The sequence below is a fragment of the Lontra canadensis genome, unplaced genomic scaffold (assembly GCF_010015895.1).
Source record: "Lontra canadensis isolate GAN:19392208 unplaced genomic scaffold, GSC_riverotter_1.0 scaffold195, whole genome shotgun sequence".
Classification (NCBI taxonomy): Eukaryota; Metazoa; Chordata; class Mammalia; order Carnivora; family Mustelidae; genus Lontra; species Lontra canadensis.
Genome location: NW_022631189.1, coordinates 650,724 through 677,534, shown reverse-complemented (window position 1 = coordinate 677,534; position 26,811 = coordinate 650,724). Strand labels below are relative to the sequence as shown.

Below are 26,811 nucleotides of genomic sequence, written 5' to 3'. Positions count from 1 at the left end.
ATTTGACAGACAGAGATCACAAGTAGGCAGAGAGGCAGGCAGAGAGAGAGAGAGGAGGAAGCAGGCTCCCCACTAAGCAGAGAGCCCGATGTGGGGCTCGATCCCAGGACCCTGGAATCATGACCTGAGCTGAAGGCAGAGGTTTTTACCACTGAGCCACCCAGGCGCCCCCAAATTCAGGTTTTCTTAAAACACTGTGCAGGCCAAATGAGCCACATCAATCAAGGAAATTTGCCCCAGGGGCTACCAATTTGAGACCACTAGCATTGATCCCTAGGACCCAGGGAGCGGTCTGTAGTCTTGCTAAAATAGATGTGGAAAGGATTGAATTAGCTTTTGATTGAGCTCATTAAGGGAAGAGATACCCTAATCTAAGAAAAAGGGAGGCTTATTCCAGGGCATGGAGGCACATTGGAGAAGGGAGTATGACTCAACTTTTCCACAGAATCTTCTTAAAGACACCAATAATTAAAGCAACTCTAAACACATCAACCCCCTGGGTTTGCTAATGCATTTTTGCATTTAAGCATTTTTGTATGAATCATCATTGATAGATATGCATGTTCATTAGAAGCCAGATTATTTTAATAGAAAACAGCTTAATTAATAGCATAAATCCAATTTTATAAAAATGCAAAAAAGCTGACACATAATATCTGTAGAGTAAGTAGGAAGAAAGGGCCAAAGACTTTGAAAAATTTATTCAAAACCGTACAATATCAGTAAAGCAAACTACACTTAAAACTTACTGATACATATTTTAAGCACAAAGCTCTGGTTTAAGAAACACAGAAACAGTTGCAGGAAACACTGAGGGATAAGCTGATGGAGAATGGCAGTTGTACAATACATTTCATCTCCACAGTTGTGGTTTTTCTGACGCTGAGCTCTGCAGCCATGCTAAAGCCACGAAGAAGACAGACAGTGGCCTTGAACCTGGGTTGGGAAGGTTCAAGAGAAGGACAGTGGAACAGAGGAAGAGAGGCCAAGTGGGGGCCAAGCTATTTACACTTGCTAAGAAAAGGAGGAGGTAACAGGCAGGAAGATGAGGTCAAGGGCATGGGGGACGTGGACAGGTAGAGAAAGATGTTAACAAAAACTTCCTACACATGCTTATACTATTCATAATATTTTATAATTTAAAGTACGCTGTCATTTTCAAAGCATTTTTAAAAATAGACTTTATTTTTTAGAACAGTTTTAGGTTCTCAGCAACACTGAGCAGAAAGTAGAGAGATCTCAGATAACCCCTGCCCCCACACATGCACCCCCTCCCCAACCAGAGTGGTACTTCCATGGTTATGGATGAACCTACATTGACACATCGTTGTCATTCAAAGTCTGTAATTTACACTAGGGTTCACTCTCATTGTTACATATTCCATGGGCTTGGACAAATGTCTAATAACATGTTTTCACCATTATAGTATCATGCAGAAGAGTTTCACTGCCCTGACATCCTCTGAGCTCTATTCATCCCTCCCTTCTCCCAACCCCTGGCATCCACTGATCTTTTTACTATCTCCATAGATTTGCCTTTTCCAGACTGTCATATAGTTGGAATCAAACAGTATATAACATTTTCAGAATGGCTTCATTTAATTAGTGATATACATTAAAGCCTCTCCCCCATCTTTTCATGGCTTAATAGCTCATTTCTTTTTAGCATTAAACAATTTTCTGTTGTATGGATTACCGCAGTTTATCCATTCACCTACTGAAGGACATCTTGTTTGCTTCCATGTTTTGGCACTTATGAATAAAGCTGTTCTAAACTCCATGTTCAGATTTTTGCCTGGACAGTTCATTTTAACCTTCATATTCTGAATACAGAACAAGTGTTCTAAACCAATTCCTAAGAAGTCAAATATAACACATGAAATCAAAGCATTTATCAGTATGACTGGTAGAGTTTATCCTTTGAATATCCTTTGAAACAAGACAATATGTTACTATGTTAGGAATAAGAAACTCTAAATTGATGATTTCAACAAATGCTTTGAGGAATTAACTCTCTATTTGGTCCTTCCCCCCATCTTCTCTCTGCTCCACCCCTTCCCAACTCAGAACAGTTAACATGATACACTGGATCAATGGATGTGTAACCAGACTGTGTTGTTTCTGTTTGAATAATGAGCCTCTGACATTTATGAACAGTATAATTTGGAGCAACTTACTCAACATCTTCGGGCCTCTTCTTCCTCATCTGTAAAGCAGGAATTTTTAATAGTGTCTGCCCCACAGATTAAATGAGTTTATATTCGTAAACTCTTAGAATAATTACCTGGCATGTAAGTGTTGAATAAAATGAATAATACGTACATGGATCTCTTGTATGAATGCTGGTCTCCCAGGCCTGTATAGAATTCTGAATTGTGCTGTTGAGTCAAACTGTCAGGTCTGCAATTTGATTTTATCCCACTTACAAGCCAGTAAGTTAGCCTTTACTGTTTCACGGATGTTGAAAGAAGATGTGAGACATCTGAGTCAGAAAGAAAAAATTGTTTCACCCACAGCACAGGATAAAAAACACGAATTGTTCATATCGATTCCTCTTGCCCCCAAGTTCCACCGGCGTAACACCAAGGAGCCCAGATAGAGGCCACACATGCAGTGACTTTGGGTTCAGTGGGGGAACAGTGAGCTTGAGGAACCCATTGCTTTTCCAGCAAGCAAAAAGCTAAGTCAGTTTCTTTGTCCCAGAGGGAGATGTTACTTTATCTCTCAAGAGTGCTGCTGTAGGGGTGCCTGGGTGGCTCAGTGGGTTAAAGCCTCTGCCTTTGGCTCAGGTCATGATCCCAGGGTCCTGGGATTGAGCCCGGCATCCGGCATCCCACTCTCTGCTCAGCGGGGAGCCTGCTTCCTCCTCTCTCTCTCTGCCTGCCTCTCTGCCTACTTGTGATCTCTGTCAAGTAAATAAATAAAATCTTAAAAAAAAAAAACAACACAAAACATTGCTGCTCTAGGGGCACCTGGCAAGCTCAGTCAGTAGGGCATGCTATTCTTGATCTTGCAGTTATGAGTTTGAGCCCCATGTTGGCCATATAGATTACTTAAAAAAAAATAAAAATTGGTTGCTGCAAACATAAACATGAGAAATGGCTTGGGTAAAAAGTGATGTGGTAGAAGGCCTCTAACATGGCCCGTAATGGTTCTTGCCTCCTGGTCTTCACTCCTTTGTGTAATCACCTCCAGCAGACTATGGGCTAGATTTATTGACTCATTTCCACCTAATTTAATACAGCACAAATGACAGGATGTTGCTTCTGAGCTGAGGTTATAAAAAGACTGTGGCTTCTATCTTGGGCACCCTCTGATGTTCTCTCTCACTCACTCTGAGGGCAGACAGTTAAGTTGTAAGCTGCCACACAGAGAGAACTGCACAGCAAGGAAAGGAGGTCTTTGGCCAACAGTGAGTAAGAACCTGAAGCCTGCCAACAGCTGTGTTGAGTGACCTTGGAAGCAGAATCTCCCTTATTCAAGACTGGGGATGACTGCACCCTGGCCAATCCCTTGACTGTAGCCTTATCAGAGACTCTGAGGCCAAGGGCTCCCAGCTAAGCTATGCCCAGATTCCTAGTCAACAGAAACTGTCAAAAAAAAAAAAAAAAAAAAAAAAAAAAGTGTTTGTCGTTTGAAGCCTCTGTGTTTTGGAGTCTTCTGTTATGCAGTGATAGTTATGTGATATGAGCTGTGAGGGCCTTGCACTCTTGGCATACTGGCCAAGACGTGAAGGGGTATGAGAGACCCATAAATAACTATTCCCAAACAATAGGGCAAAGCTACAAACCAGGAAGACGATGCCTTCTTCCCAGAAGAGGGCTGACACGCTTAGTGTCTAGTATGTAGGGAAAGGCATATGCTGAAACTAGAAACTAGAATTTGGAAGGAAGCCCTAAGCTGGAACTAGCCTGACCAATCTCAGAGCCAGTTTTTGAAGAATTTTGCTTGCTTAAGGACACAGTGCAGGATAGAAAAAAAAGGTTTCTGCTCTGTGCATGCAGTAGGAAGCTAGGTAGGTTGTGTCAAATACTGAAATGCCTACTCTGCATTCAGTGAACCAGATTATCTGGTTGTATATTATTTTCTGTCCTCATGTGCCTTCTGTTCATCTGAATCCTTTGTAAACTTTGTTTAAATACTTCCCCAGTCTTACTGGTACCTAGAGGAATTAGGTGTCAAATGCTTGATTAAAGGGGAAACAGTGCCCCCTGGAGACCAGAGTGGCAATGCCCAGAGACCACAAGAAGCAGAAGCTAGACTAGGCAAGAGAAATGTAAGGTTCTTTGTAAATATTAAGAACTGCGATGGGAGCCTGGGTGGCTCAGTGGGCTAAGCCTCTGCCTTCGGCTCAGGTCATGATCTCAGGGTCCTGGGATCAAGTCCCGCATTGGGCTCTCTGCCTCGTCAGGGAGCCTTCCTCCTCTCTCTGCCTGCCTCTCTGCCTACTTGTGATCTCTGTCAAATAAATAAATAAAATCTTAAAAAAAAAAAAAACAAGCAGAAAACAGGGACGCCTGGGTGACTCAGTTGATTAAGCATCTGCCTTTGGTTTAGGTCATGATTCCTAGGATCATGGGATCCATCCCCCCATCAGGCTCCTTGTTCAGCAGGAAACATGCTTCTCCCTCTGCCTGCCACTCCCCCTGCTTGTGCTCTCTCTCTCTCTCTGATAAATAAATCTTAAAAAAAACAAAACCCCATAAGTTAATGTCAAGAACATATTTAATTAAATTAAAAATCTCTGATCTAAAGCTTGTAAGAAATTGGTATGAGCTTTTGTAACTAGGTGTGGTGATGGATGTTAACTAGACTTATTGTGGTGATCATTTCACAATATATATAAATGTTAAATCATTATGTTGTAAACATGAAACTAATATGTTATATGTCAATTAGAGCTCAATTAAGAAACCCATTCAGTCAAAATTTTAAAAAGAAGTAAGTTGGTATGGAAGATTTCTTAGCATGATAAAGAATTTTTTTTTTTCTCAAAGAGAGTCAATTTTATTCCCTACATAATGGAAGGCCAGCAGTATTATTCTTAGGAACATTGGCTTTGTAACAGACAGGACTTCCTTTTATTAACTGTGTGCCCTTGGCTGAGTTGATGAATCTGAGCCTGTTTTTTCATCTGTAAAACAAAGATAATATCTTATTGGATTATAGAGTTGATTAAGTAAGATTATGTGTATTATATCCTTAGTACTTGATAAGCACTCAGTTATTATTATTAACTACTACTACTACTACTACTACTACTACTACTGTACGAATGAAATAAGAGTGTTCCATCTACTTAATATTCTCCATGCTGGTAATGGAATTTTCTGATAAGAAGAATTTACAGAAGACATAAATTAGAATAGAGGAAGGAAGAATTGATGGGCAATAAAACCCAAGAATATTTGTAAAGGTGTGGGGAAAAAATATAATCTTTTAAAACTTTCATTCCAATTTATAGAGAGAGTTCTTACAAATATATAATTAACATCACCAGTCTATGGTCAAAGGAGATGATAAAGAGTTTTAACATGTGTTACCTAACAACCTACTTAATGGTTAAGAAATGCCAAGTGAAACAACTTTCAGGCCTACATACCTTTTATTTTTTTTTTGAAGATTTTATTTATTTATTTGACAGAGAGAGAGAGAGATCACAAGTAGGCAGAGAGGCTAGCAGGGGTGGGGTGGGGAGCAGGCACCCTGCTGAGCAGAGAGCCCTATTCGGGGCTCAATCCCAGGACCCTGAGACCATGACCTGAGCTGAGGCAGAGGCTTAACCCACTGAGCCACCCAGGTGCCCCTCACATACCTTTTAAAGTCTCAAATATAAATGAAAAATAAAAAGAATGGGTCTTGGAGAAGACATAGGAAGAAGGCTTTGACCATGGAACACCACACATCTGACTTTGGCTCCTACCAGCTATGAGTGCAGATTTTACCCTCTCTCTCTGCACCTAAGTTTCCTTATCTGTTCATATGTTATAGCAATAGCATATTATAGATTCATTGTGAGTATTAAATGAGAAAAGTCATGGAAAGCACTGGCTCTCACCAATTGGTCTTATCATTGTCACTGTCATTATCTTCATCATTGTTACTTGATTTGTGATGTTATTACAGGCAGAACTGGAAAGGGGGCTAGCCCCTCAGGAGATTACCCAGAGCAATATGTACTAAGAGCCATAAAGTTTCATAGACCTTTTAAATCTGTTTTACCCATGTAAAACATGTAAAACAGATGTTTCCCATGTGTGGGAAGAAATTTAAAGGGGAAAAAAATTACCTGATTAGAGATGTTTATAGCAATGCTAATTATGACCATCAGAACTTGGGAACAACCTAATACCAAGAAATAAGGGAGAGTTAAGTAAACAAAGTATAGTAATACAAGATACTAAGTACAAAAGGAATATATAAAAATCATAGCTTTACTATGTATCAGGAAGAGCCAGTTCAAAAATAAAATGGAAAAATGACATATTTGTAATAATCACAATAAAATACCTAGAAATAAAATTAATAAAAAATATTCAAAACCCATTAAAAATTATGTTTTACCAAATGACATATAAATTCTTTGTAAATGGAGAGTCATATATGGATAAGAAGCCTCAACATTTTTTAAAATCAATTCTCCCCGTATTGATCTATAAATAAAATATAATTTTTATCAAAATCCCAGTGGAATTTTTTAAATTTAAAAGTTGATTCTCTAGTTTATCTGGAAAAGTAAATGTTTCAAAACAGCCAAGAAGGTTTTGAAAAACAACAGTAACAAAGTAAGAGTTGGCTTACAAGACACTGAAAGAACTATAAAACTATATAGTAAATAGGATAGTGTGGGACTGATCAGAAAATGATGACTGGATGGGGCGCCTGGGTGGCTCAGTGGGTTAAAGCCTCTGCCTTCGGCTCAGGTCATGATTCCTGAGTCCTGGGATCGATCCCCACATTGGGCTCTCTGCTCAGTGGAGAGCCTGCTTCACCCTCTCTCTCTGCCTGCCTCTCTGCCTACTTGTGATTTCTGTCTGTCAAATAAATAAATAAAATCTTAAAAAAAAAAAAGGGAAAGAAAGAAAATGACAACTGGATCAATGGAAAGGAACAGAGTTCAGAAAATAACCCAGGTTCACACTTACAGGATTTCACACATGCTCAAGGTGGCATTTCCCTTTCTAAAAATACATTTTTAAATTATTTATTTGAGAAAGAGAGAGTGTTTGTGCACATGGTCATGATCCAGGGGTGGGGCAGAGGAAGAGAGAGAATCTCAAGCAAACTCCCCACTGAACTTGGACCCTTTGAGCAGGGCTCCATCTCAAGACCCTGAGATCATGACCTGAGCCAAAATCAAGAGTCGGACACTTAGCCAACTGAGTCACCAGCTGCCCCTTTAATGTTTTATTTTATTTACTTTAAAAAAAAAGATTTTATTTATTTTGGGGGGCAGGAAAGTGGGAAGTGGCAAAGGGATAAGCAGACTTCCCAATGAGCAGGGAGCCCATCATGGGGCCCAATCCCAGGACTCTGAGATCATGACCCAAGTTGAAGTCAGACGCTTAACTGACTGAGGCACCCAAGGCCCCAATATTTTATTTTTAAGTAATCACTACACCCAACATGGGCCTTGAACTCACAACCCCAAGATCAAGAGTTGTAATCTTTACTGACTGAGCCAGCCAGGCCCCCCTCAAGGTGGCATTTCAAATCAGTGGGGGAAGACTAGACAACTCAGTATAAACAGCATAAGGACAACTGGCTTCATTAACCACAAATCATGGGGATTTAAAAATATAAACTTAAAAAACCAAAACAATAAAACTATTTGTCAAATATATATATTTAGAAAAATATCTTTACAAACTCTGGGTAGGAAATAACTTCCTTAGTCTGACACAAAACCTGGAAGCCACAATGGATTGATCAGATTATGTGAAGATTAAACACTTTTGTTAAGACCTGTGCCTGTCTTTGGAATCCCCAAGAGAGCAATAGCATGGGGTGAGAGATGGGAGCTGGGAGGCAAGCAGAGGGAGTCCAGAAAGGGCACCCAGGAGTCTTCAGCTATGCTTTGCTTTGATTCTGAGCATTGCTCCCTGCTCAGATAAGCACAGTGGATTTCCTACTTAGAGTTTGATAACTTTTTGAAATGTATTCCTGGTTCCTAGTATGTCTAATTTTAAATGAATTTCAATGAAATTAAAACTCACTTTAGGGAGCGCCTGGGTGGCTCAGTGGGTTAAAGCCTCTGCCTTCAGCTCAGGTCATGATCCCAGAGTCCTGGGATCAAGCCCCAGCATCGTGCTCTCTGCTTAGCAGGGAGCCTGCTTCCTCCTCTCTCTGTCTCTGCCTGCCTCTCTGCCTACTTGTGATCTTTGTCTGTCAAATAAGTAAATAAAATCTTAAAAAAAAAAAACAACCCTCACTTTGGGCACCTGGGTGGCTCAGTCAGTTAAGTGGCCAGACTCCTGATTTCAGCTCAGGTCGCCATCTCAGGGTCCTGGGATCAAGCCCCGCATTGGGCTCCACACTCAGCAGGGAGTCTGCTTGAGGATTCTCTCTTCCTCTCCCTCTGCCCTTCCTCCTGCTCGCTCGCTCTCTCTCTCTCCCAAATAAATAAATCTTACTTGGATCTTCCTCCAACACCACCATAACTTTCATAGAGCAAAAGAGACTGTAAAGTTAAAAGATGAGTGACACACAGCAGAACAATTGCAGACTGGGTAATAAAGGGTTGTTATTCATTATATACAAAGGGTTCTTTTAAAATAAGAAAAGGAAAATAAAAAATAAAACACACCAGAAGGCGTACACGTTGCTGAGCAAATAAGCATGTGTTCAACCTCACTACTAATTAAACAAGATGGCTTCTTTACCTATCAGCAGCAGTACACCAAGTAGGAATGGGTGGGTGAACGGTCAGCAGGAAGGAGGGCAAGCAGTCAGGAGGCGCAGTGTTTGTAGAGAATTTTCAAAATAATAAACAGATCATCATGCTAAGTCCAAAATATGCCATTGGTAGAATATTCTTCCCCATAGGGGCAGGCTGCTCCCACTGCCCCAAACTTACCAGGCCCCCTATTAGAATAGGAAAAATAGAAGAGGTTGCTAGCAACCCATGTTAGTATATACCCACACACTGTTGGTAGAAGCATACAGCTTTTTTTGATGGCAAATTGGAAGGACTTAATCGATGTGTTAAATGTGTGTTTCCTTTGACCCAGTAATTCTACTTTTTGAAATATAGAGTACTAAAATATCCCTAATGTGTCCAAAGATATGGGTACAAAAAAGGTATATGTACAATTAACTTTGTAAAGAGGACAATTTGGGACACAACCTACATATTAGCCACTAGGGGAATGGTTAATAATTTATGGTACATAACAGGATTCTCTGGAATGGTTGGGAGATTGGACTAGATAACACCTCAGATCCTTACAATCTTCCAGTTTTAGGACCTTTGATTTTAGTTCCAAAAAAGAGGCTTCAAAAATAATTAAAGCAATGATATCATTAATGGAATAACCATGCACTTCCTTAAGATCATCATTTAGAAGAGGAAATTAATATTTTAAAACATCTTGGAGCACCTGGGTGGTTCAGTCAGTTAAGCATCCAACTCTTGATCACTGTTCAGGTCATGATTTTGGGGTCATGGGATCGAGCCCCACGTTGGGCTCCACGCTGGGCATGAAGTTTGCTTACAATTCTCTCTCCACCCCTCCCCACCCCTCTCTCCCTCTCTTGAAAAAAAAAAAAAGTCTTACTTTGAAATAATTTTATATTTGGAGGAGTTGTAAAGATAGTACAGAGTTCCCATTACTCTTTATCCAGTTTTCGCTATGCCAACATTTTATATAACCATAGTATTGTCAAATATATGTATGCACTATAACCTGTTGAAACAGCAAAGCCAAAAGAACTAGTGATCTAGTTCTACTTACTGCAGATAATAAGACTCTGCCATTGGCTACAGAGGCTAATTATAGCGAAGAAATCAAAGTCATCCTTCTTGGAGAGACCAACATTGAGGTGAAGGAAACATGCATTGTTTGGCCACTGCTTTTTCTGTGCATCCTAGAAGTGGAACAAAACTGGCTTTTTATTAATGCCAGTTCAACTATTTTTAATTTTCTAATTTCTGAAGTGAAATGGGCTGAGGTTAGCAAACTGAAGCATTATCTTAATTGCTTTTGAAAACATTTGAGAAACTGCTATTTTCAGATTCTGTTAATTTAATAAAAGTAGACAAATCACAATGAGTAAGCAGGTCAAGAACCTGAGAATACTGAGTGATAAAATTAAAACATTAAGCACAAGCACTCTTATTTAACAGCTTGCGTGTGCGTGCCAAGTGTGGTGAGTGTTTATGGTTCACCAACTGTGTTGTATGCCAGACACTTCAAAGAATATTCCAGAGAGATGGTCTGACTTACTGGAAGTTTAAAGGCTCAAACCCCATATTTTATCTTGTTTTTTAAAAAACAGTTTTATTATAAAATAGTTAGACATTTTACAGGATTAATCCAGTTTCTACAAGTCAATAACATAAATTTTAAAAAGGAAAAAAAGAAGAAAAAAGGAGAAAAAAAGAAAAAGCAGTAACGTGGATTAAGAGACTTAAAAGATCTAACAACCAAGTGCGTTGCGCAGGTCTTATTTAGATTCTGATTTGAACAAACCAACTATGAAAAGACATTTTTGAGACATTAAAGAAACTTGGTTATGAAATTGGCATTAGATGTTAGCAATAAATTGTTAATTTTATGACTATGGCTTTGTAGTATGTAAGAAAATGTTCATATTTTGGAGATGGATCCTTAATATGAAGGGACAAAATTATATATTTGGGATTTGCTTTTAAATAATTCTACAAAGGAAGAAAAAAAAGTGACAGATGAAGTAAATGTCAGCAAACTTGACAATCATTGAGTAAGTAATTTCCAAGGTAATGGGAATTAATTTTACATTTTTTAAAAGATTTTATTTATTTATTTGACAGAGAGAGAGATCACAAGTAGGCAGAGAGGCAGCCAGAGAGAGAGGGGGAAGCAAGCTCCCCGCTGAGCAGAGAGCCCGATGTGGGGCTTGATCCCAGGACCTTGAGATCATGACCTGAGCCAAAGGCAGAAGCTTTAACACACTGAACCACCCAGGCGCCCCTTAATTGTACATTTTAAATGAAAGTTAAATTTTTCAAAATGAAAAGTTCTCACAAAACACCTACAAAATTTAAATTGGAGGTAGAGTTGTGATTATAACTCTATCTTCCAGACCTATAAACAGTCTATGAGGGTCACCACAAACTGTACGAAGGATCCTTTACAAATGAAGTTAAAGTCTGTTTCACTTGCTGTTGTGGTTATGGTAAACTCTCTGAGAAGAGGGAGACATATTCTGAGCTCACCAAAGCCCCATTTGCAAAAGTTGCTATGAATGGTATCCCTGCTTCCATTCTTGATCTTCTGGAGTCATTCTCCACCTTTTAGCTAGAGCTATATTTAAAACCATAAATCTGGTCACCTCCTTCTCTGCTTAACACCTTTCAATGCATTCCAGTTCCTGGGATAAAATCAAAAGCTCTGACATGGCTCATACAGCCCTCTGTGAACTAGCCGGTGCCTCTCCTGCGGGATCTCTGCTACTCACTAGGATCCAGCCCTGCTGGCTTTTTTCAGCCCTTCAGCTGCCACGTTCGGTTCTGGCCACAACCTTCTCAGAGCTGGTCACTCCTCTTGGAACGTCCTTCCACAAAACATCACAGGACACGCCCGCCCACTATTTTCTTCCTTACAGAAACAGTTCTTTTCTCTTTTAGCAATTTTCACAGCTTACTTGGTTTTATTTATTTCATGTCTGTTTTCCCACTCTCCATGCGTATTCTGTTTATCGTAATATAGTCAACAATATCCAATTTTCAATGAATCAGTTAAGGAACATTTCTTCCCCAGCTTCCAGTCCCATAAATATCATCGAAATGTTGAAATTTAGTTTTGAAATATTGGAGAGGGCATTTGGAGAATATTATCCCCCAAATTGGCTTAAACTTCAGAAGAATTACGGTTGAGGGATGGTGGGGGAGGGAGTGGGGTGAGATGGTGCAACACATGGTGGGGGCATTTGGGAGGAGAAATATCAGGGTGTAGCAAATGATGATTAGGCTGCAGAGCAAAAGCTTACAAAAAAGAGATGTCACCACCACTGTGATTCTCTGAGTGTTTGGATTCATAAACTTCCATTTCCCCATGATGCCTTTTCCCTTCAGTCAGTGCCCTGACTTCCATCCTAGTTCTCCGCTGTGCAATGAAACACTAACAGGAGGGATGCTGACAACTGACCAGAATCTCTCACTTCTAAGCCAGCGAGCAAAGGCTGGCAGAACACATGCAAAAATATACAGATCCACGATCACAGGGAGATTTTAGCAAACTTCTTTGAGAGTTGAGGGATCAGGTATACAAAATTTGAACAAGACGCTTAACAAATTTTAGCCAGTGGATTTATATATAACTGTACACTGTCTTAAAAATTTAATACCACACAGTGCTTATGATGTGTGAGGCACTGTTGCAAGTGGTTTATAACTACTGGCTCATTTATTTTTTTTTTTTAAAGATTTTACTTATTTATTTGAGAGAGAGAGAGAGTGAGTGAGAAAGAGAGCACAAGCCAGGGGGAGAGGCAGAGGAAGAAGGAGGCCCCCCACTGAGCAAAGGGCATGCTGCTGGGCTCAACTCCAGAACCCTGAGATCCCAGAACCCTAAGATCCTGATCTGAGCTCGGCAGCCCCTTAACTGACTGAGCCACGCAGGCACCCCGCTATTGGCTCATTTATTTTTAATTTTTTTAATTTTTTAAGATTTTTATTTATTTATTTGACAGACAGAGATCACAAGGAGGCAGAGAAAGGAGGAAGCAGGCTCCCTGCTGAGCAGAGAGCCTGATGTGGGGCTCAATCCCTGGACCCTGTGATCATGACCTGAGCCAAAGGCAGAGGCTTTAACCCACTGAGCCACCCAGGTGCCCTTTGGCTCATTTAAAGAGTACATATTCTTTCTCAGGTTATAAGGAAAAGTCATAAAAGTGATCATATACTGGGTCACAAAGCAAGTCTCAACGAATAATGAACGGTCAGTATCTGTAGATCTAAGCATACGTAGTAAAGGGACAAAAACATGTAACACAGCAGGTTTCCTAACAAAGGTAAGGAAAGGCAGGGAGGGAGAGAAGGGAGTGGGTGAAGCAAGGAAGTATTAGTTTTATGTAATATGTTTTATTTGAGATGAAGGAAGGAAGGAATGAAAGAACAAAGGAATGAAGTGGGAAGAAGGGAAATTTCTCCTAAATGGTCCAAAAACATAATCTGCATATGTAATTTAGAGAGCTAAGGATAAGCAAGTGGGTAAAATATTGACACTTGGGAAACTGTGAAAGGTGTGTGAAAACTCTAATATTTTTTCAACTTTTCTAAAAGTCTGAAATTATGTTATAGTTTCAAAGAAGTGGTAACAATTACTCATCTCAAAGGAAGGGTAAATAAATATCACAGTATCTTTTTTACCTTTTAAGCATTTAATAATTAAGAGAGAAAAAGAAAACAATTTAAATCAAGCAAAACGAGTTGTCTGTAAGAGGAACCCCAGGTGTCAGAAGAGATGAGGCTGTGGTTCACCCACAGAAGACTGCCTTAGTTAATGGAAACAGGGAGCTCTCAGGGGGCTCTGCAAGTAGAGGGGGCCGTGGGCTTTGTGCCCACTGTCCCACAGAGCCACTGGCCCTGTGCAAGGAACAACCTGCCCAACTCTTCAGCCCTGACTGCACATCTCAATGATTGACATTTGGCAGTTTTTCTTTCTGACAGGATAAATGGATTAATCAACATTAGGACACACCTAAAATTGTTTACCCATTAGTCCACTCCCGTGCATGCATGCCAGTGTTGCCAAGTCCCTATTTATAGGATGCTCACTGTAAACAAAGCACTGCACAGGGATATAGTAGTAAAGTATAAAAATAAATACAAGATGTGGCCAAATGCTCACTCTGAACGCACAGTCTGACAGAGAAAGGCAAGGCATGATTGCCCAGGGTAATTCTTTATACTTTGTGCCAGAGGTTAGACTTTCATTTTTGCTGCCTCATTTCATGTCCATACCAATTCTGTGAAATGGATTTTCATTATTCCTATTTTATACATGACAATTCGCAGAGAAGTTTTTTTTTTAAGTATTTATTATTTATTTATTTGAGAGAGAGCAAGTATAAGCAAGGGGAGGAGCAGAGGGAGAGGGAGAAGTAGGCTCCCTGCTGAGCAAGAAGCCTGATATGGGGCTCGATCCCAGGACCCTGGGATCATGACCCAAGCCAAAGTCAGATGCTTAACTGACCTAGCCACCCAGATACCCCAAGCCCAGAGAAGATATTAAGTAGCCCACAAGGACACAAATACCAGGTGACAAAGTTTAGGCCTGTCCAATTCCAAAGTCCATGCTCTTTCCACATCATCATGTTTATAAGAGTCACAGAAACATAAATACTGTAAAATTTCACTTACTCCACACTCTTAAGGATGAGTCATGCTGGACAGATGAGTAAGTAAAAGGCCGTTCTCTAGGCGACATTATTCAAAAGCTTCTAAGGTTAGAGCAGAGAACACTCCAGAAGCCTCTGGGGAAGAGGATTTCTTTTTTCTTTCTTTCCCTTTCTTTTTCTTTCTTTCTTTCTTCCTTTTCTTTCCTTTCTTTCCTTCCTTTCTTTCTTTCCTTCCTTCCTTCTTTCTTTCTTAGATTTTAGTTACTCGAGAGATAGAGACAGCGACAAAGAGAGAGAACGAACATAAGCAGGGAGGAGAAGGAGAAGCAGGCTCCATGCTGAGCAGGGAGCCCAACTAGGGGCAGATGCTTAACGAACTGAGCCACCCAGGCACCTTGAGGATTTTTTCCCCTGCATTCTTTTCCCTCTTAGGCTTCTGGCATTTGAAGCCTAGAACACCTGGTGTCTGACATGTTCTACCTGAAAGCTCCAGAAGGTGCCCAAAGATTCTTTTTTCCTTTTTATTCCCTCAAAATACAAACTGAACAGACTGGTTGTTCAGAAATAATCTTGGTACCTACAAAGGGAGAAGAAAACAAGAAATATTTACAGCAAATACAACCAGTGTAAAAGCAGTTGGATTTTCAAAGCAGTTTTCTGATACCCACAGATTGGGTTAGATACCCACTCAGTCCTGAATGTTGGAATACTGCCCCTTGGCCCCAAAGGGTGGTATGACTCTGCAGGCCTGTTTCTCATCTCATTCCTCCACATTTTTCTACCTTCTAGTCAGGCAGCTTTTGGTATTTGTATGTCCTTAGTCCTAGAAATGGGTCTAATAATATATTCTATTCCTTCCATATAGAACCACCCTGAATTTTAGGTTCCTCATCTTTATAAAAAGGGAAGAAAAGTATCTAATTCAGAAGGATCAAATAGAGAGATCATGCAGGCATATGGTACATAGTAAGCACTCATGAGTTATTTCTCTTCTCTTCCTCATCTCTGCACGCATGCATCATACCATCATCATCATCGACAACCATTGTAGCTAATGGTTGAACATTTATTGTGTCCCAGGCACTGTCCTAAGCACTTTACGTGCACCAATTGGTTTAATCCTCACCATGATCTTACAAGGTAGGTTCAATGACCACCTTCATTTAATGAAGACACTGATGTATAAAGAAGACAAGCAAGCTGCTCAAATTCAAAAGCTGGGACTCAGTCTAACCAACTGAGCTCCAGAACCAGCACTTCTAACCACCATGCTACACATGTAAGGGACTCTCCTGTGTTCAAAGTTAGCCATCTAGACCTTCACAGATCCTTCTCCTCACTTTGCCTAAAGCTGACACCAGAGCAAGAAGAGACAGAACTGAGGGAACATAAAAAAGAGCCTGTGAGTATATCCAATCATATATATAATTTGTGATTAAAGGTACAGCTACTTTATAATATTCAGTACTGTTTGAATTCTTAAAGCAGGCACTTAAAACTTCAAAAATCAACTTAAAAAACGTGTAAAGATAAATTCATTTTGGGCAAAAAAAAATGACTAAGCATAACTAACTTAGGAGAGGGATTTCACATAGGAGGACGTTTTTTGCTTGTTGTTTATTTTAATGTCAGTTAAACTACATTAAAACAATAGCTCATCATCAGGGGCACCTGGTTGGCTCAGTTGGGAAAGTGGGAGGCTCTTGATCTTGGGCTTGTAAGTTTGAGCCCCATGTTGTGTAGAGATTGCTTTAAAAATGGGACTATTTTCATTTGGGGTACCTGGCTAGCTCAGTTGGTAGAGAGCATGAGACTCTTGCTTGATCTCAGGGTCAGGAGTTCAAACCCTACATTAGATGTGGAACCTACTTTAAAAAAAAAATTGTTTGTAAAACAATAGCTTATCAGTAAATAGTGAATATCTTCCCATATCATTAGGACAGTGATTAAGAACAAGGGTAAAGAACTGGGGTGCCTGGGTGGCTCAGTGGGTTAAACCTCTGCCTTTGGCTCAGGTCATGATCCCAGGGTCCTGGCATCGAGCCACAAATCAGGCTCTCTGCTCAGCAGGGAGCCTGCTTCCCTTCCTCTCTCTCTGCCTGCCTCTCTGCCTACTTGTGATCTCTCTCTGTCAAATAAATAAATAATAATCTTAAAAAAAAAAAAAGAACAAGGGTAAAGAGCAGACATGGGTTGAATTCCAGCAACACTATTTCACTAGCTGTTTCAAGTTCTATGTTTTCTCTTCTATGAATGGGAATAATGATACCTATCATCTAGGGATATTGTTAGGCTTAAGACAATACAATCAAGGTGACTGGTACAGTGCCAGATTCATCACAAGCGCTCAATAAGGTCTTTTTCTTTTTTATGACATCACAGTAATGGCTAGAGTATCCTGGCTCATGGCTGTGCAGGATTCATTTAACCAGTCCTGCATTGTTAAAATTTGGAACATTTTCAATACTATCAATAATATAAACAACAGCAAAAATTTTCCCATACATTTCTAGCTATTTCTTTAGGGTTAAATCTTGTAAGTGATTTGTATGTCAAAGAGTATCAACATTATAAACTTGTAACATACCAGTATATGGCTTTACCAAGTTAATCTTCTAAATATTGAACGGATTTGGTCAACTCTTACCAATAACAGACATTTTAAATAAATATGCTAATTTTATGGGTCCCCCAAAATCTCATGTTATTTTATTTATTAAATGTTTCAATTTCTTCTCCTGTCACATTAAAAAGGTCTGAGGCTCCATAAATTAATTAAAGTATGGGACTGGCAGAAAAAGAGAAAAATAATTGGGATAAACATTTTAATGTAGCATATTACAGAAGGGCATTTCAAGCCATTTATGAGGGGATGAGTTTTTCCAGTGGTGTTCAAAATACACCTTGTGGGGAGGTGGGAATGGGGGGAATGGGGGTAAGGGCTGCAGGCAAATTGAAGCAACTCTCATTAGTTTACATTTCAGCCATAATGGTCTGTTTTACATTGTGAACTTATTGGTAAGTTGATCTGAAGTGTTATGGACCTAAAAATAAAACAAAAAACATATTTGTGCAAGGTTTTGGGGCAACTGGTATTTTGCGATATAAAATAAAGATATAAATAAGCTGAATCTCTCACTTACATCCTGTGTAAAAATACATGTCAGCTAGATGAAAACATTAAATGGAAAAAAGCCTCCATGAACTACCAGAAAATATGGACAAGCATTTTTAAGCACACTGATGAAAGCAGAGACCATGATGAGAGGCACTATTTCTCTGTGTTGTTTTTTCCTAAAATATATGCCTCTGACACAGACTGAAAATGTTTTTGTGGCTATGGGGGTGTGGAAGTGCTACACGTCAATAATAATGCCAAGGGTGGCTTAGCGTATTAACATCCCTGTTATCTCCATCAGCACTCCCAGATCACCCCAAAATATACAGGGTAAATAACATAATGTGCAAAATGAAAGATGTAATACATCCTAGTCTGTTATGCTGCAAGCCAACTCTTGCCACTAAGCCCTTCTCTCCCCAGACGTTCTAGAAGCATCACTACTTGTCTTCTGGAGTCAGAGTGTCATATCAGCATAGAAAGGCTCTGAGAAGTCCTGAGAAGTGGAAAAAGAAGAAAACTAACTTCGTTTACTTATTGTTTAAAATTTACTTGACTATACCCCTCCCTTCAACATGATACCTATTAATATCCATACACTTAGTAAGGTCAGGCTGAAAATTAGTATTTGAAGGAGAAAATGCTCAGCAAGAGGTGTTACTGTGAAAGACATATGTCCATTTATTGCTATTTGACCAATGCCCAAATTGAGGCCCTCTCCAATGTTGTGGTCTACTGACACCTAGTGCTGATGCTTTAATTTAGTACATACATAATTTCCAATACTTTCCTGCCCACCGAAATAGAAATGTTGCAGACTGCATTTATATTCTTGTACATAATTATAATGCATTTTTATCTAGGAATATTATGAAAGGATTTATGTAAATGACCCAAAGGGCTAAGAAAGTATGCTGCCTTGTACTTTTGTTCTTCTCTCACCTATTAAAATGTCTTATGAGACTCTATGTATAAAAAAATGTGTCAAGTAATGCTTTTTCTGACTCTTTATGTCATACCCATAAAGGGAATCAAATTAGTCTGTGTTTAGGGTACAGCGCTAGAAGGTTCAGATGGAGAGATCAGGACATTCTACAAAAACTCGAGATTGTAATGGGAATGAAGATAAAGTGTTTCTTTCAGTAAACTCTTGAACCTATTTTCTTTTATACCAAAAGTACCCTTGGGTTTTAAATAAAGGGAAAGAAAAAGATGAAAGAAGGAATAGTAATATAATTGCAGTGATAAGCACTCTCCCGCCCCAAGGACAGTGGTTATTTCATCCAACCATTTAAAATTAGTGTTAATTCAAATTGTGAACTGTTGGGCTTATGAGTATTAAAATGCAACTTCTGATCTATATTAAATGTGTCTGTTTACTTTAATAATGTCAATGCAATGATACCTGTTTGCACAGGTACAGTTTGCACATTAATACAGTGCACATAATACACTGTATTAATAACTCCCAGATTTTCTGCAGCTAGTTTGAGATCAGATCACATATTTCAATAAAAACTTTAGTGCTACAAAATCCTGGAATGCCAATTTTAATTATTACCCGGTAACTGTGAAGTAGTCACTTATTTTAAGATAGGGTTAGCATTTGTGAGTATCTGACTTCTTTTTAAATTTTTTATTTTTTTTATTATTTTTTTAACATATAATTGTTATTTTTTTATTTTTTATTAACATATAATTTATTTATTTTTATTTTTTAATTTTTTATTAACATATAATGTATTATTTTTTTATTAACATATAATGTATTATTTTTTTATTAACATATAATGTATTATTAGTTCCAGGGGTACAGGTCTGTGAATCTCCAGGTTTAAAACACACTTCATAGCACATACCTTCCCCAACATCCATAACCCCACCACCCTCTCCCTACCCATCTCCCCCGCCGGCAACACTCAGTTTGTTTTGTGAGATTAAGAGTCTCTTAGGGTTTGTCTCGCTCCGGATCCCATCTTGTTTCATTTATTCTTTTCCTAACCCCTAAGCCCCCCACGTTGCCTCTCAACTTCCTCATATGAGGGAGATCATATGATAATTGTCTTTCTCTGACTGACTTACTGACTTTTTTTTTTTTTTTTTAAAGTAAGTTCTATGCCCAACGTGGGGCTTGAACTCAGGACCCTAAGATCAAGAGTTACATGTTCTGGGGCACCTGGGTGGCTCAGTGGGTTAAAGCCTCTGCCTTCAGCTCAGGTCATGATCCCAGGGTCCTGGGATCAAGCCCCGCTTCTGGCTCTCTGCTCACCAGGGAGCCTGCTTCCTCCTCTCTCTCTGACTGCCTCTCTGCCTACTTGTGATCTCTCTCTCTGTCAAATAAACAGATAAAATCTTTAAAAAAAAAAAAAAAGAGTTAACATGTTCTACCAACTAAACCAGCCAGGCGCCTCACCCCTTGTTAAGCATGACATCTTAATTTAATAGTCTCTAATCTGATTAGTGCTGGAAACCACAAAACAATTCCTGTGTATTCCTATGTATTTACTTACAGCTACTAAGTTATTCTGAATGAGTGTGTATGTTTGTGTCCACATGCATGTGTGCTTTGTGCAATTTGTTTCTAACTGGAATGTAGCACTGGCAGTTGGGAGTGTTGGCTCTTTTGAGTTTGGCTTGTCTAGGCTCCTATGTGACACGTAATGACCCAATTCTATCAAAATAACCATGAAATCTTTAATCATTTTGTCATGATGTCCTTTGGTTTTCACCTGGTACAAAATCCTAAACTCTACATGAACTCAGGCATTCAAAACTCATATTGTAAGGTGCTCATTTGAGAATTCATAAATATTGTTTTAGACTAGTACCAGAATGCCAACACAGGATTTTAAAACATTTTTTAGAGAATTTGTGGATTTTCTATGAAGGTGTATGCTTGGATCTCAGTCTCAGAAACACTGCCATGGATGATAGCCATTCATTCACTCAGCAATATTTGTTGAGGCTACTGTGTGCCTGGCACAGGGAATCTAACAATCAACAAACTGCCTGCCCTTATGAACAGCCTTACAGTCTAATGGGCAAGGAGGACAATAGACAAGTAATTATATAATTTCAGATACTGATTAGTGCTGTAAAGAAAGTGAGCAGGATAAGGACATGGAGGGTTAAAAGGACAGAGGTGTTATTTTCAAGAGGATGGCAGGAGTGGCATCTTGCTGGGGATAACATTTGAGCAGACACCTAAATGATTACCTGGGGAAAGTTTTCCAATCTGAAGAAAAGCAAGTGCAAAGGCCTTGAGACAGGAATGTGCTTGGAGTGTTTGAGGCCAACAAGGTCAGTGTGACAGAAGCATGAGCCAAGGAAATAATGTCTGAAGTAGCCAGGGCCAGATCACCCAGGGTCCTGTAATGTGTAGTAAAGACTTCGCTGGTTCCCTGGGGGAAAAAATGGGATTGCAGAAGGCATGCTTTAAATAGACTAGAGGTGGAACATCTATCTCTGGAACTCAGGAACTCAACTCTTTTTTTTCTTTTACTCCCCCCCCCATTTTAAAAAGTATTTATTTGAGAGAGAGAGAGAGAGAGAGAGAGAGAACACAAGCAGAAGGGGCAGAGGGAGGGAGAGAGAATCTCAGGCAGACTCTGAGCTGAGCACAGAGCCTGATGTGGGTCTGGATCCCAGGACCCTGAGATCATGACCTAAGCCAGAACCAAAAGTTAAATGCTTAACTGACTGCGCCATCCAGGTGCCCCCTTTTCCCTTTTTTAAAACTGACTTTACTGAGGTATAATTCACACACACAAATGCACCCTTTTAAAGAGTTCAGTTGGATAAGTTTTGGCAAATGTATATATCCATGTCATCACCATAATCAAGATGAAGAATATTTCCATCATCCTAAAAAGTTCCCTTGTTCCCTTTTACAGTCAGTCCCCATCCCTTGACCCCCACCAGAGTAAGGAACTCACTGGAATTTGGGGAAATCACTATTTTTAATGTAGAATTAATAGCTGTAAGGACTTGTATTTGTCCTGCCAACAGAGAGACACAGCCACATGTGGCTACTTAAATTTAATTAAAATTAAATAAAGTTAGGGGTGCCGGGGTGTCTCAGTGGGTTAAGCCTCTGCCTTCGGCTCAGGTCATGATCTCAGAGTCCTGGGATCAAGCCCCGCATCAGGCTCTCTGCTCAGCAGGGAGCCTCATTTCCCCCTCTCTCTCTGCCTGCCTCTCTGTCTACTTGTGATCTCTGTCAAATAAATAAATAAAAGCTTTTAAAAAATTAAATGAAGTTAACAAATCAGTTCCTAAGTTGCACTAGCCATATTTCAAGTACCTAATAGCCACATGTGGCTAGTGGTTGCCATATTGGACAGGACAGACATAGGACTTTTCCATCACTGCAAATAGTTCTGTTTGGCAATGTAGAGATGTGACCAGGTAGAATTTGACCTTTACCATATGAATGTAGGCTCAGCAGCCTACCTTAACTGACTGAGCCACCCAGGCACCCCTCTCTGCAACTCTTGTTCACAAAGTCCTCCTGCCCTTTAAAATACCTTTTTCATGAGCCTTTTGAGACTTGCTCCTCTGTCCCCAGTTGCTGTCTGATACAGAAAATGCAAATGCTTTCTAGAGCCAGGCAAGTAATATGTCTCAAGGGGACCTGGTATATGATGTTAGAGTAAAGTGCTGGCCACTGTGCAAAGATGTTCACATTAAAAAAAAAAAAAAAGTTAAACTGCTACTGGCCAAACAAAAAACACATGTAAGCCAAGTTTGGCCACTGGCCACCAGTTTGCACTCACTTCTTGACTAATTCTCTCTCAAATCACAAAGCAGCTGTGATGCAGTGGAAAGAGTGAGTAAACACGGAAGAAAACCTTCACTGGAAGCCCAGTTCTGCTACTTGCTAGCTGGGTGGTAATAATGATGATAATAATAATGTTAACCTTCCGGAGTTAAATCTTCTCATCTGTATAATAAAAACAATACTACCTATGTCACAGGATTTTTTTTTTCCTTAGAGATTTTATTTATTCATTTGACAGAGAGAGAGAGAAAGAGAGGGAGAGTGAGCACGAGCGAGCACAAGCAGGGGGAGTGGCAGAGGGAGGAGGAGAAGCAGGCTCCCCACTGAGCAGGGAGCCCCACACGGGGTTCCACTGATGCAGGGCTAGATCCCAGAACCCTGGGATTATGACCTGAGCTGAAGGCAGATGCTTAACTGACTAAGCCACCCAGGAACCCCTCACAGGATTGTTTTAAAGATTAAGATAATATTCTTAAAAACACCCACCCTACAATAAGCCCTCAATAAAATTTTCATAGCATCTGTGAAATTTATTTTCTTGTATTGTTTTGATCAATTATATGTTTTATTCTACCTGTATTAATGAACAATTTGGTTGTGCCTATTTCTTCTGTTAGACTCTGAGTTCCTTTGGGTCAGGGATGACCTCTGTGTCCCTTTGAGCTCCTATAATACCTATTCCAGTAATTAAGTCCATGTCCACCCTGAGATTTAACAAAAGCTTGTGACTCAAAGTCTGACTGGGAGATAAATCTGGAAGAATATAGTCAACTCTTAGTACAAATGTATAGTTCATATAAGAAAGCATGTGGCTAGGGCACCTGGGTGGTTCAGTTGGTTAAGCATCTGCCTTTGGCTCAGGTTATGCTTCAGGGGTCCTGGGATTGAGCCCAGCATCAAGGATCCCTGCTCAGTGGGCAGACTGTTTCTTCCTCTCCCTGTCCCCCTCCTTCCTCTTGTGCTCTCTCTGTAATAAATAAAATAATCTAAAAAAAAAGTATGTGGCTGACTTTTAACAATCCCCAAAGTTATGATTCCTTTCCTTTTCCAATATAAAAGAGAAAAAACGATGGTTGTTCTCTTAAGTGGATGCCTCTTGCTTTTGCCTTTACTAGGTATGCTAACAGCAATACAGGAATTTTAGAAGTGTCCTACTAGAAATTTATAGGGCAAGTAGGGAAAGGGTTTCGGTTTTAACTACATTTTGGCAATTCAGATAGAAGCGATGCTGGGATAAAGGTGGTAGAAGAGGTATGTATCAGAGCAGCTAACAGGGACTCAGTTCATTTCCCCATCTGGAATACTGAGACAAGAACAAGAACTATTAAGAATCTCATAAAGTTCTTGTGAAAGTTTAATGACAATTAAGGTCATGGAATTTGGGAAGAGGAAGGAAGCATGTGTATCTCACATAAGCAGGTTAGTTTTCTGCACTTCTATGGCTTTGTAAGAAACAGCATGTCATATTTTGTCCTAACAAAATTTTCTTACTTTACAGGTACCCATGCCTTCTAAATGCCTATAAAAGATTAATTCACATATTGAACTTGGTGTGGTTAGTATCATTGCCCCTTGGGATGCCTGGGTGGCTTGATTGGTTAAGTGTCTGCCTTCACTTTGGGTCATGATCCCGGGGTCCAGGGATCAAGTCCCACGTTGTGCTCCTTGCTCGGTGGGGAGCCTGCTTCTACCTTTGCCTGCTGCTCCCCCTACTTGTGCTCTCTCTTTCTGACAAATAAACTATTTAAAAAAAAACCATCATTGTCCCTTTATTTGAGAGCTTTCTTCTTTCTGAACTTTGCATCTACAGACTTGTTAAATAAGTGATTTGTAGGTTAAATGACCTAATTTAACTCCAGAATTGATTGAAAACTTAACTCCCCCCTTCCTCCTACTGTGCTTTATGCCAGGGTATTTTGTTTTTTCCTCTCAAAAGAATCATTCTTAAAACTAGTAGAACTACAGTAACAAATGAGCTTAAATGTCAGAATTAGTTTGGGAAGAATGTTTCTAACTAATCAAGGTTTTATATGGGGACAATGGATTAGTCAAATGGATAGTGCTTGACAAGCCAGAGCAAGGCCACCCATTTCTTCAGTAGGGTTTTGCCAAGTATGATTTTGTCAAGTATGATTCAGAATGACACATTCAGATGCAATTTGAAAAAATCTATTTCACTGTTTAAATGTATTATCAGTATGGAAAATCTGCCTTGGTGATGTCAAGACATAAAAGTGCATGCCAGTGTGCATACTACCATTATCTTTCATTTGCTCTGAAGCTTTCACAATTCAATTCTTTGGATTCTGTATGAGGAGAATAAAATTTCACTGCAGGTGTAACTTCTCAGTAACAATAAACAATGATTTCCACTTAATGGGCACATTTAATTTCTCAACTTATAAACAATAAAAAATCAGTCCCAAGATCACCAAACTGTTGTCAGAATGGAAATAAACAACTTTTCCTGCATGAATTAAGAAAAACTTTATTGAAAATTATCCCTTTTAAGTAACATTACCTATCTTGTATGAAGGTAACATCATTTTTTGCATGGACCAGGAAGAATTGGGTGAGAAAAAAACACTTGAAGAATTTCTCTTTCAAACATGTTTCTTTGGAAGAAAACTGTAGACAATAATTAGGGTGAAAGTCAGCACTAATACTCTTTAGGAGTGTCTTACAGATGGTTCATTTCAAAGCATCAAATTCTATTTACTCAAAAAACCTATAAGGTAAACAATTCCCTTGGCAAGGGCAGAAGACTCAAATGACCTCATGGACTGCACTGATGTATCTGTTTTGTGCCAAATGTTTCAGAAATTCTGAGACAGTTCACTTATCTAAGGTTTCGGAAAGCAAGAATTTCCAGAATAAGTGAAAGGGGCTGACTGTACAATAATAATTAAAACAATACTAGCTTTCAATTAACGTATCAATGTGTTTTGCATGAAGAGGCAGTTTCAAAGCACACAATAAAATAAAACTGTGCTGCCTTCTTAAGGGTAAACATCTTTACCACTCCTTGAGTCACTAAGAGACTCAGAGGCTTAACAAAAGGTCTGGGCTTAACAGCTCTTTTCTTTTGTAGAAATTAGTGTAAAAAGCACTCTGCATCAGAGATACACTAGTGATTTGACCTTGGACAAGTCAGTCACTTAACTCCTACTCTGTTTCCACAACTGTAAATGGAGTCAACAATACCTGGTAACATATTACAGGACTAGTGGGAGGATGAGATGATATATGTGAACACATTATGTAAACTATAAAGCAACAGTAATGGGAAATTAGTTATTTTATATAAAACTGGCCTAACCTTTCCTGCCTATATCCCTGTCTGCAAAATGGGTACAGATGTAGATCTGAATGCCTAACAGTCACTGGCTGTGTGAACCTGAGGAAGTCATTTTCTTTCCGGACGTAGATTCTAACAAGGTTATTACGAAGATCAAATTATATCGTGTATGTAAAGGCTGTGACAAGAATATACTAGAACTTAGTAAATGATAGCTGTTATAACTCTCTGAGGAGAGGGCCGTAAGTAGCAAATTATATCTAGTTAAAAGGTTCTGTATGTATATACGACTCTATACGTATCGAAGGTATTGTTATTTGTACTGTAAACTTTAAAGATGTACACGGAACTAGGAAACAAATGGCGCCTCAGTGACCCTCAGTAGAGAGGGGAAAAAGGGCAGAAAGGCGGACTTAGGCACCTCAGTGGTTTGGAATAGGAGCAGGAATGAGAACAGAGAAGTGTGGCAGAAAAAAAAGACCTTAAGACATACTCTGAGAATTTATTGTCTTCCCCCTTTTTCTTTTACGACCTCCAGTATAGATTAGATCATTTCATTCAATTTACCAGCCCGCCATATCGCTGGACATTTATGTACTGTACCTTCTTTACTGAGAGCCTTTCATTCCCCTCCCCTTCTATGAGTCGAGAACTTCAGACCCTCCGCTTCCGACACCCATTCCCTTTAATTCTGTTTTTACCAAGCTTCCCTGTATCCACCTCTCCGCGGAAGGGGGAAGTGAGGCTGAACGCACCGCAGGGTATCCTAGGAAATGTGGTCTCTCATTCTCTTTTGCTTGCGCCCCAGAAGTGGAAAGTCGACAAAGGCGATCCAGTTAAAACTACAACTCCCGGCAGCCAACATGAGTGACACTCTTCCTTTCTGCCCTCCTTCCTACTGCCTTCCTCTTCCTCCTCTCCGCGGGAGCTGAACCGCTTGGCCTCACGGTATTTGTAGTTCTTTCTGGATCCAAGATCCTAGCACTCAACGACCCGGACAGAGGCTGCCAGACTCTAATTCCCAGAGGGCAGAGCGGTAGCTGCGCCTGCGCACTCTCAGTGAGGGCGTGTATG

General features: G+C 39.7%; 1 long non-coding RNA gene across 1 annotated transcript; it reads right to left on the bottom strand.

The window, feature by feature from the left end:
• Positions 1 to 945: 945 nt before the first annotated feature.
• LOC116861369 lies at positions 946 to 26,811 on the bottom strand. Its single transcript, XR_004381466.1, has 3 exons — positions 26,341 to 26,811; positions 6,290 to 6,345; positions 946 to 1,855 (listed from the first exon to the last, which is right to left on the bottom strand). It is a non-coding gene; the product is annotated as an uncharacterized LOC116861369 (long non-coding RNA).